We start from the raw sequence: 12,308 nt of genomic DNA on the forward strand, positions 1-12,308 counted from the left end.
CTCCGAACACTTGCTTCAGCGGATTAGTGAGCTAATCACTATACCAACTTAAATTGATTTGGATGAATTCATGTCTAGCCAAACTTTATTGTTAACTAGTGTTTTTGTCTGTAATAATATTACGGGAATATAAGTCTTTTAAAATTATGTCAGTTTTATCGTGATATTATAAATTATGGCACAAAAGATTTATATAATCAAACTATTTTTACAAAAAAGTCATAGGGAACAAAATTCACCATCGGCTATGAAGATTAGAATTTCTTAGAATTTCTGTAGATAAAAAAAAAATCTCATAATAAGCTTTTAAGTTATTATTTTCATGTGAAAGAGTTTAATTTTTTAGTGATAGTTAATTTTAGGATAATATATATTTTGTTTTAATTTTGTCTTAAAAGTTTTTTATTTGTATCAAATGTACTCCTAGCAACTAAATTTCAAAAAAATTTAGGGCTAACTAAACAATAGTACATGATAAATATGTCTCATTTGTTTGTCTTAAAAGTAAAAAGTTGTTCTTGTGAATTTATTCTTAAATGGCCATAATTTTTTTGAGGAGGGTGAGGGTAGTGGCGGTGGATTTGTGAAGAACAAGCATAGGAAGGGAAAGACAAAAAGGAAATGGTGGAGCCAGAATAATTTAAAAATTTTATTGAAAAGTCAACAAAAATTTATGATTTGGATACTTTTGTCACACATAATCTATATTTTATGGGTATAACGTTAGTTTCTTTCTTTGATTGGTACTTTTATCAGTGTTCACAAACTTTATCGGTACAAGTGGTTATTTTTCTTATAAAAAATTAATCAATTTTTTTCATATTTTAAATTACAAGACCATAAATGCTAATTTGTATAATATTGATAAAAGATATAAATATTAGTTACACCATAAAAATTAGATTTAATTATTGTGATAAAAACAAATACATGGATATCTATTTATGACTTGGGCGGTTAACATTGAAAGAATTACTTTTTCAAAGATGAATTCAAATTAATGAGAGTTGAAGATGAAGACATCTTACATGTATAAATAGATGCAATTTACACACAGCAATAACAATAATCCTCCTTTTTTTATACGGTTAATATTCTTCTTTTTCTCTTTACGTTACTACATATATTAAATAAATATATGAATCGTATATATTATATTGAGTTAATTATATTGGTGAATACTGATAATAGGGTCTTCTATTTATATTTTTTTATTTTATACTTATTTTCCCTTCCTTAGTTATTTATTTCACAACACGTTATCAGCACGAGACTCTGATAAACATTTAGGAAGACTCAAATAATAAATTTTTATTATGTCAAAACTCTCTCATCTTGAATTTAATGCTCTTGAATATCGAAACAACTACTTATCATGGATACTAGATACCGAAATCTATCTTGATTCAATGGATCTTGGAGATACCATTAAGGCTGAAAATAATGCATTCCAAAAGGATAAAGCCAAAGTCATGATCTTCTTTCATCGTCACCTTGACGAAGGATTGAAAAATAAATATCTCACACTAAAAGATCCTGCAGATCTGTGGAAAAATCTTGAAAAAAAGAATAATCATAAAAAAAAAACAGCGATGCTTCTTCAAACCCGATATGAATAGACGTACTTACGTCTACAGAATTTTAAATTCATAAATAAATATAATTCAACAATGTTTCGAATTACCTTACGAATGAAATTATGTAGAAAAAAGATAACTGACAATGACATGTTAGAAAAAACTTTCTCGACCTTCCATGCCTCGAATGTGCTCTTACAGCAGCACTATTGAGAAAAAGAATTTAAAAAATATTCTGAGGTAATTTCTTTCCTTCTTGTTGCTGAACGCAACAATGAGTTGCTATTAACAAATCATGAAGTGTGCCCAACTGGCGCCATCCCATTTCCTGAATCAAATACGGTAAATCATTACCCCAGAAGAGGTAAATGGTAAGGTTTTGGTAACAAGAAAAGTTATGAGAGGAAGAAAAATTATGTTCATAAGAAAGGATCTCACCAGAAGTGGGATAAAGAAAGAAATAATGAGCAAAATAAATCAATAGAGGATAAATATTTCTGTTGTGGTAGAAAGGGTCATTGGTCGCGTACCTGTCGTACCCCGAGTCACCTAGTTGATCTTTATCAAGCATCCTTGAAAAATGATGATAAAGGAAATGAGACGAATTTTGTTTCAAATGATGTTTCTAAAAATTACACCACTCATTATGAAGTATCTAATTTCTTTGAGAATCCTAAAAGAAATATTGTCCATTTGATCAATGAAGAAAAAGTTTAGTATGTGGGTTTGTTAAAGTACTCATGTAAATAAATAATATAAATTTTTTTGTTAAGTTTTATTTTCAATGTATTTAAATAATATAAAAGTGAATCACATGCCATTGTAAACTCGAAGTTTACTAGCCCAAATAAATTTATAATTTGGCATGATCGATTGGGTCATATGAAAACAACCATGATGCGGAGAATTATTGAAAACTCACATGGACATTCACTAAAAAAGCCAGAAGATTCTTAAATCTAGTGAATTTTATTGTGCTGCATGTTTTCAAAGAAAGCTAATTTTAAAGACATCACCAATAAATATTGGATTTGAGTCTTCTGAATTTCTAGGAAGGATTCAAGGCGATATATGTGGATCTATTCATCTACCATGTGGATCTTTTAGATATTTTATGATCCTAATAAATACATCTTCGAGATAGTCACATGTGTGCTTATTGTCTTTTCGCAACCTGGTGTTTACAAGATTACTTGTTCAAATTATTCGATTAAAAGTACAGTTCCCAAAAAATCCAATTAAAACAATTTGTCTTGATAATGTTGGTGAATTTACTTCCTAAGCGTTAAGCGTTGAACATCCAGTAACTCATGTTCATACACAAAATGGGTTAGCAGAATCACTTATTAAATGCCTCCAATTAATTGCTAGTCCTTTACTTATGAGAACAAATCTCCCAACCTCGGCTTGGGGCATGATATTTTACATGCCGCAGCATTTATTCGTTTGAGGCCAACAAGTTACCATCAGTTCTCTCCTATGCAATTAGCTTTTGGCCAGCAGCCAAATGTTTCCCATTTGAGAATATTCGGGTGTGCGATATATGTTCCTATTGCACCACTTTCACGTACTAAAATGGGACTCCAAAGAAAATTGGGGATATATGTTGGATATGATTCTCCATCTATAGTAAGGTATCTTGAGATACAAACTGGAGATGTATTTAAAATCCGATTTGCAGATTGTCATTTTGATGAATCAAAATTTCCAACATTAGGGGGAGATAATAAGCTTCCTAAAAAGATTATACATTTAAATCCTTGATGCATTTAAATCCTTGATAAGGACAATGTGAACTATAAGTTCAAAAGATTATACATTTGCAAAGAATAGCAAATGAATTGCCTGATGCATTTTCTGATATGAAAATGATAACTAAATCTTATATACCAGCTGAAAATGCTCCAATTTGAATTGATGTCCCAGTCGGACAAATGGCCACCAAAATAAATTCATGTCAGAAGCGTGGTAGGCCTGTCGGTTTCAAAGACAAAAATCTTCAAAAAAGAAAAGAAGTAAATATTATTCCTGTTGAAAAAGATAAAGATATAGTAAAGATACCTACAGTTGTCCAAAATTCTGATATAGTTTTGATGCCAGAAGACGTTCAGGTACTTGAAAATTGTGAAATGACGAGATCTCAATAAATTATGCCTTTACAGGAAAAAAATAGGATCGAAATAAGACAATTATCAATGAAATATTTGCATATAATGTGGAATTAAATATCATGCATGAAAGTAAGGATCTTGAGTCAAGAACAGTCGAAGAATATCGACAAAGGAATGATTGGCCAAAATGGGAAGAAGCTATGAAGGCTGAATTAGACTCACTTGCAAAACATGAAGTCTTTGGACCTGTAATCTGTACACTAGAAGATGTAAAACCTGTTGGATACAGATGGATATTTGTGAGAAAACGAAATGAGAAAACTGAAGTTGTACGCTACAAAGCTCGACTTGTGGCACAAGGTTTTTCACAAAGACTTGGTATAAATTATGAAGAAATATATTCCCCTGTAGTGGATGCAATAACATTGCGTTATTTGGTCAGTTTATCCGCATACTATAAACTACATATGCATTTAATGGATGTGGTAACAGCCTACTTATACGGATTATTAGATCGTGATATCTATATGAAAGTCTCCCGAATGATTAAAGATATCTAAATCATCCAATGAATATTCACAGGGGTTATACTCAGTCAAATTACAAAGATCTTTATATGGTCTAAAGCAATATGGACGAATATGGTATAATCGTCTTATTGAGTATCTGGCCAAAAATGGATTCAAGAATGATGATATCTTCCCATGTGTTTTCATAAAGAAATCTGCATCTGGATTTATTATAATTGTTGTGTATGTTGATGATTTAAATATCATTGGAATCCCTGAAGAGATTCCAACAACTATAAAAGATCTAAAAGAAGAGTTTGAGATGAAAGATCTTGGAAAGACTAAATTTTGTCTCGACCTGCAGATCGAGCATATAAAAAATAGAATCTTTATTCATCAAACAACATACACAGAAAATATCTTGAAAAGATTTTATATGGATAAGTCACATCCATTAAGTGCCCCATTAATTGTAAGGTCTTTGGATGTGGAAAAAGATCATTTCCATTCTAAAGAACAAAATGAAGATATCCTTGGTACTGAAGTACCATATCTCAGTGTCATTGAGGCACTAATGTATCTTGCTAATAATACACGACCCGATATATCATTTGCTGTGAATTTACTAGCAAGGTATAGTTCTTCTCCAACCAGAAGACATTGGAATAAAATCAAACAAATCTTTCAATATTTTCTTGGAACAGTTGATATGAGATTGTTTTATCCATATGGATCTAAGTCACAACTAGTTGGCTATGTAGAGGATTGTTTTATCCATACAAAGGGAGATCTCAAACAGGATACTTGTTCACATATGGTGGTATAGCTACATCATGGAGGTCCGCGAAACAGACGATTGTAGCAACATACTCTAATCATGCTAAAATACTAGTAATACATGGAGCTAGTCGCGAGTGTTTTTGGCTCAGGAGTTTGATCCAATATATTCTGTCATTATGTGGACTGATTGATCATAAGAAAGCTCCAACTGTCCTGTTTGAAGATAATACAGTATGCATTGCTCAACTTAAAGATGGATACGTCAAAGGTGATAGAATAAAGTATATTTTTCCCAAATTCTTCTTCACTCATGATCTTCAAAATCAAAGAACAATTGATACCCAACAAATCCGCTCAAGCGATAATCTAGTAGATTTATTTACAAAGTCACTTCCAAATTCATCCTTTGAAAAATTGGTACATCAGATTGGGATGCGCCAATTTTGAGATATTAAATAATGTCGGCAAGAGGGGGAGATTGTACTCTTTTTTTCTTGGCCAGGTTTTTGTCCCTATTGGATTTTTCTTGACAAGGTTTTTAACGAAGCAGACATCGTCACAAAGGATATTGTACTCTTTTTCTTTCACTAAAGTTTTTGTCTATTGGATTTTTCTTTAGTAAGGTTTTAACGAGGTATAATCTTAAATGGACATCCAAGGGAGAGTATTGTGATAAGAACAAATAGATGGATACCCATTTATGACTTGGACGGTTAACATTGAAAGAATCACTTTTTCAAAGATGAATTCAAATTAATGAGAGTTGAAAATGAAAGCATCTTATTACATGTATAAATGAAGGTATCGTCAGATACAATTTACACACAGTAATAATTTTTCTCTTTACATTACTACATATATTAAATAAACATATGAATCATATCTATTATATTGAGTTAATTATATTGGTAAATACTGATAATAGAGTTTTCTATTTATATTTTTTTATTTTAGATTTATTTTCTCTTTTTTAGTTATTTATTTCACAACATTAATGACTTAGGATCATATTGACAAAAATTAAAAAAGATTCAAGTAAAAAAATATCAAATTCCATAATTATTATATCAAAATCTATAAAATTTTAATAAAATCGATTGTGAGGTTGTAATCTCTAATACTAATTTAGATAATTTTATCATAGTTTTTTAAATAATTTAAATAATTCTATTTTAAATTTTAGATGTTCTGTGTTTGATTATACGATGAAAATAGTGAAAATAAAAAAAAAGTTATATGGTATAGATAGAGTTCGACATCCAAAGGTATAGATTCGACGTGGATGAGACGCAGTTACGATGCGTGCACAGGAGCCCTGTGTTCGTAAAATATGTGAGTTGATAGAAAGGCTGACAGCCGCAGGTGGGGAGCAGTCTTGTGTTGTATTCCAGAGAGTGTTAACAACTTAACAAAATTGAATAAACGTATGATGTGATTAAGTTTTATTGGATGATGGACTGAAAAAATGTTAAGTTTTTTTTTTTGATCGATTGGTTGAATTTTGGAAGCCATGACAATTAATTGCTAACAAAAATTTTGAACATTTTGTGAAGAGTGATAACATATAAAGTAAAAAGATGTTTTTGAAGAGTGTCCAAAAAACAATGATGCTAGTGGTGAAGGGGTAAAAATGATCATGCTTGGATGAGCAAAATATGATGATATTCCCAAATGTTTATTGATTCTTGCTTTTGTTTTGCTTTGGGCTTAGGCTCGTATGTTAACCAATATATATATATATATATATGTCTTAGTTGTACCTTGAAAAAACAGGTTAAATTAACATCGGCATGGTTATGTTAATCACAAAGGTGCAAGGGTTCGTGTGATTTTATGAAAAATTTCCTTCCGTGGCACCCTGAGAACCATAATATGAACAGAACAATCACTGGTCCATTGTAAAAAATCTTAGATGTTAGGAGTCTCTTTTGGACACGTCTAGTAGGAATTTCTCTTAAATGTTGGAGAAATTTAGAATGTTCTTCAAGTAAAATCTTAAATATAAATTTTTTTCCAAGGAATACTTGCAAATTTGTCACGTCTTTTTTTGCATTTTTTATTTCTATTGAATTATAAATTTTTCTATTTTTGGCATTTTTTTAAGTATAAAAATATATTTTTTAAAATATATTTATGTTTTTTTATTATTTATATTATTTTTGAAAAATATTAGTTTAAGAAATTATTTTTACAGCTAAATTTAACTAAGTATTTGTTTTTGTTCTTCTTATGTGTCTTTTCTTTTGTTTTTTTAATTTGGTCATGCAATAGCATTGTGGTAAAAAGATTTTCATTAATGTTGTTTGCAAAGCAAACACATTTAAGAATGACGTTCAACTTATTTTGTTGTAAGTATAAATGAGATAAAATTATATTTGTAGTATGATTTAAATAGATTTAGAAAATAAAATTGATATAATTCATTATGATTTGGATAATATCTGTTTGATTTTTATTGTTTAACTGAATTCAATTTTGTTATAAATATGGAAAAGCTCTATTTCCATGTAAAAATTATATGGATGGTACCCAAGTACCTTCCATTCCACATCCCACATACTCGTTTGTTTTACACGCGCCTCTTATAACGTATATAACGTAATCCTTATTTTGCGTGATCAACCTTTCTCAAAGTAAACCTTTCTCAACGTAAACCTTTTCATACAACGTAAACTTTTCTCGCGTTCTTCTTCTTCTTCTTCTTCTTCAACCTAATTAAAATCGTTGTTCTCCTCTTTCACGTTTTTCTTCTCTACATTATGGATCTGGATTGACTTCAACGCAATTAGCTTCGTCGTTCATCTTCTTTTTCGTTTTCTTCTTTGATATGCACTTCTTAATTGAAATAATGAATGAATCAACTTCAAATCAGTTGAATGAGTGCGATTTGGATAATTCTTCTGAAACGCATCAATTTGATGAGTTTTGGATTATTGAATTTTGAATCGAATTCAATGGAATGAAATTGGTAATTTATTTGAAGTGAATTGAATGGACTGAGGTGATCTATATCTGAATTGAATTGAATTGAATTGATAATATGTAACTGTGAGTAAATGTGAGTAACTTTTCGGTTCGATAATTATCAAAGAGTTGATTCACCATGTGCATGTTTTCGGTTCGGTATGCAGAAAGGAGTCTAAAAATAATTAGACGAATATAGTGTTTAGAGTTTAGGGTTCAGGAGTTAGGGTTCAGGGTTTAGGGTTTAGAGTTTAGTGTTTAGGATTTATGGTTTAGGGTTTTAGGGTTTAGGGGTTTAGGGTTTATGGTTTCAGGGTTCAGTGTTCAAGGTTCTGCATTTATTGTTTAGGGATTAGGGTTCTGGGTTTAGTGTTTAGTGTTTAGGGTTTAGTGGTTCAGGGTTCAGGTTTTAGAGTTTACGGTTCAGGGTTTAGGGGTTCAGTGTGTTTCTAACTTTCAGTTCGCCAAGCGTATCAATTTCGGTTCACTGTTCAGCATTCAGGGTTGAAGGTTTAGGGTTAGGGGTTTAAGGTTTAGGGGGTTCAGGGTTTAGGATTCAGGGTTTAGGAATTCAGGGTTTAGGGTTTAGGTTTTAGGGTTTATGGTTTAGGGTTTAGGGTTTTAGGGGTTTGGGGTTTAGGGTTTTGGGGTTTAGGTTTTTAGGGTTTTAGGGGTTTAGGGTTTATCGGTTCAGGGTTCAGTGTTCAAGATTCTGGTTTAAGTGTTTAGGGTTTAGGGTTCAGGGTTCAGGGGTTCAGTGTGTTTCCGTCTTTTGGTTCACCCAGTGTATTAATTTCGGTTCACTGTGTTATTTAGGAGTTCATAATGTATTGGTAAATACAGTCATTGCAATTACTGAGAACCTGGAATAAAACAACAGCTAGACAGTTTCATCAGATATATAAATTAACATCTCAGATGAGTAATCCATGTTGAATCAAATATAAATATTAACATTAACATTTAGATTAATATTCACATGTATACATTTGAAGTAAGAATTTTTTGCTTTTTAAATAAGTTAAACAAAATATTGTTAATTACAAACTGCCAATCCTAGTATATGCTATTTATTATCTAAATTCCCAGATATGAATTTACAATAAGGGCTGGAGAGGGCAACAGATGGGTTTGGGAGTCTTATTGCTTCAAATTTCGAAATCACTTGGTCTCTAATTTTGTTCATTTCATGCAACAAAATGTGCAGACCATATTGGTACCTGAAGCTATCAATCTCTCCCTACATTTCAATTGAAAGGAATTAGTTACATCTTAAATGAACCCAACTGAAATAAGAAAAGAAAGAAGTTTATAAATTAGAAAGTACTAACTTGTGTCCAAGCTCTATATTTATATCTCTTTCTACTTCTGATCTTTTGTGGATGTATTGTTTCAATCCATTTCATGACGTATATCCCACAATCATAACTAAGCAAGAATTGAGTATAATACGATTAATAGTGTACAAAATAAAACATATTAAAAATAGCACTATAGAAGAGAATGATTCTTACTCTGTATGTTGACTATTTAGTAGGATGTACTCTGCTTCTACTCCTAGTCCATCCTCCATTAATGGTTCCCCCCAACATAAACTCTCATATGAGAAATTATTAATCCCTGAAAGGTATGCAAGAATTAAAAAAATAAATCAACAACACTCAACCGAACTCCTTTCATTTACTGAATAATTTGAATAATTTACAAAAAATAACTTACAGCAAATTTGTTCAGTTTCTTCCTGGAGTCAGGTATATTTTCTGGTAGCTTATTGATAGGGTCAAACACATAGAATTTATTTTTTTCCACATCGGCAATCCACAACCACCAATGCGCTCCATTGCAAATTGGCACAAATAGCTGAAGTTTGGGAAAATAATAAAATATTTCAGTCAAAACAATAGCAAACAAGAGAATTATCAAAGAACCTTTAGAAATTACAACTTACAAATGGATGCGATGCAAGTTTTCTTTTGTCAAGAAACTGGCGTTGGTGGGCATACTGTTCAATATCGAACCGGTAGGCCTTGTTTGTACTTTTATCAATGTAGGACTCGCCATGTGTTCCCAACATAAAATTCTGCAAAAAGAATATTAGTTAAATCACATTTGCACTGAACCCAACACAATTCATGAACCGAACCAAAAATAATTCATGTGCTGAATAATACTTGAAAAACATTCAATTATCATGAGAAAAGTTTTATTTATGCAAAAGAACTCAAGAAAACACATAACAATCATGTGAATCAATATTAACAGTCCCACTCTACCAAACAACAATCAGCAGTGATTAAGAAATTTAGCTTACCACAATATCCAGCGGCACAATGTATATTAGTTCTTGATACCGCCAAACTTTTATTTTGTTGAGAATCATGCTGTATATACAAACCACCTACAAGATGAAAATTTATGAGATATACTATATAAGATTGTTTAGAAAAATCATTAACGTTAATGCAATTTGGCAAAGGATTTACCGTGGCATGCACTTGTTCTTTGGGCCTTAGAGACATGAAATATTCTCTTAATCCCTCGTAAAGTGCCTCGTGTTTCAAGACAAATATTGGATCATATTCATTGCTACCATCTTTTGTGTTTTTCACATGTGTCATCCAATGATAGCACTTTTCAATGAACTCATTTGTGATTTTTTTTTCTTTTTCTTCGGGGTTTTGTAAACTTCAGAAGCTTATAAGGTTGGTTCTGAAGTTGTTGCTTCAGCAAAGTTTAATGCTGCTCTCACTCCAGCATCTACCACCGTCTCTTCCAAGATTTCAAGCTGTGAAATACTCAGTTGAGAGGTCTGACGTGGTTGAGATACTGGTGGACTTATCCCAAGGTTAAAGGAAGGCTTTTCATCTTTCCTTTCCCTAGGTTGAGTAGCACTGCAAGATGATAGATATTTAACAAAGATATTAAACAAAAATGATATTTAATCATTGCAGGGAACCAAAATTTAAACAAATAGTGAACCAAAATCTAAACCTATAGTGAACCGAAATGTTGTTAAAGAAAAATGATATTAAAGAAAAGCAAGTAACATACCTATCAAATGATGACAAGATTAGAGTTTCTTTTTCTAATTTCCATGCCACCGGAGGTTCTTGGGATTGTTGCTGTTCTTCTTCATCAGAAATTTCATAGACATCTTCATCTTTGAAAAACTCTTCAATAATAGAACTCATAAGTGACACCATAACATCCTGCTTTTTGTGTTCTGGAGGACAGCTATATGAAACAGAAGAGAGTCCATAGACAACACTACATTGAATTAATTTCTGGTTTCAACTAAACCTAATTAAACCATGTCTAAGCAATAAACATTATCAGTATTTATATAAGTAGTAAAACTTACCCTTTATTAGAAACTTCATAGACATAGTCATCTTTGATTAATTCTTCAATTACAGAACTTGTAAGAGACACTGTAACACCCTGCTTTTCCGGTTCTGGAGGACAACTGCAATAAACAGAAGAGAGTCCAAAGACAAAAATACATTGAATTCATTTCTGGTTTCAACTGAACTATAATTAAACCATGTATAAGCAGTAAACATTGAACAAGATTCATATGGTGAATAAATATTTTTTAACTTACTCATTATTAGAAGTTTGTTGTGTTTCATTTTGTGGAGGGACATAGATAAAGTCATCTTTGATCAACTCTTCCTGGACAGAACTTGGAAGAGACAATGCAAGGGGATGTCTAAGGAATGTAAACAAGGATAAAGTTAATGTTGAATAATTAGAATTTGTTTTGAAAAATAGGAATTTTCACATTGAAAAACTCACACTTCCAAAGGTTGAGAACGAGTTTCTTGTCAAAACTCAACAATTTGTAGCTCAGAATCAGGTGTAGCTCTAGTGACATTTAAACACATTAACCTTGTGATTAATTAAACAAAAATTATTACCTAAATCTAAAAGAGTAACATAAATAGTTTTAACTTACACTATTGGAGTTTTAAAAGTCTTTCTTGGGAAGATTTTCTTTTTTCTAAAATATTTAACCGTGCTTTCTGGGGTTGTTTTCCTAAAAAAAAGATAACAAATTAAAATTAGAAACAAGATTAAAAGCAGAGGTCTAGAAATATATTAACATTATTTTTGGGCAACCACCGAATCGAAATTAGAATATTCAGTGAACAAATTTACCTGGTATTGCTTGCGGCATTTATAGAAGGTGTATAGCTTCCTTGAGTCTGTAAGAGTTGCTCACTATTGAGATTTACAGTCGGCACTTTAAGCAAGTTTAAATAAATATTAGTAATTGAATCTAGAGGAATTAGAAAATGTTGTAGCAAAAGTAAGCAAAGAAAGAAAAAGAACTCGGGAATAATAAACTGAATCTTACGTTTGAA

Source organism: Arachis ipaensis, chromosome B8, assembly GCF_059453495.1.
Source record: "Arachis ipaensis isolate K30076 ecotype BB chromosome B8, ASM5945349v1, whole genome shotgun sequence".
NCBI lineage: Eukaryota > Viridiplantae > Streptophyta > Magnoliopsida > Fabales > Fabaceae > Arachis > Arachis ipaensis.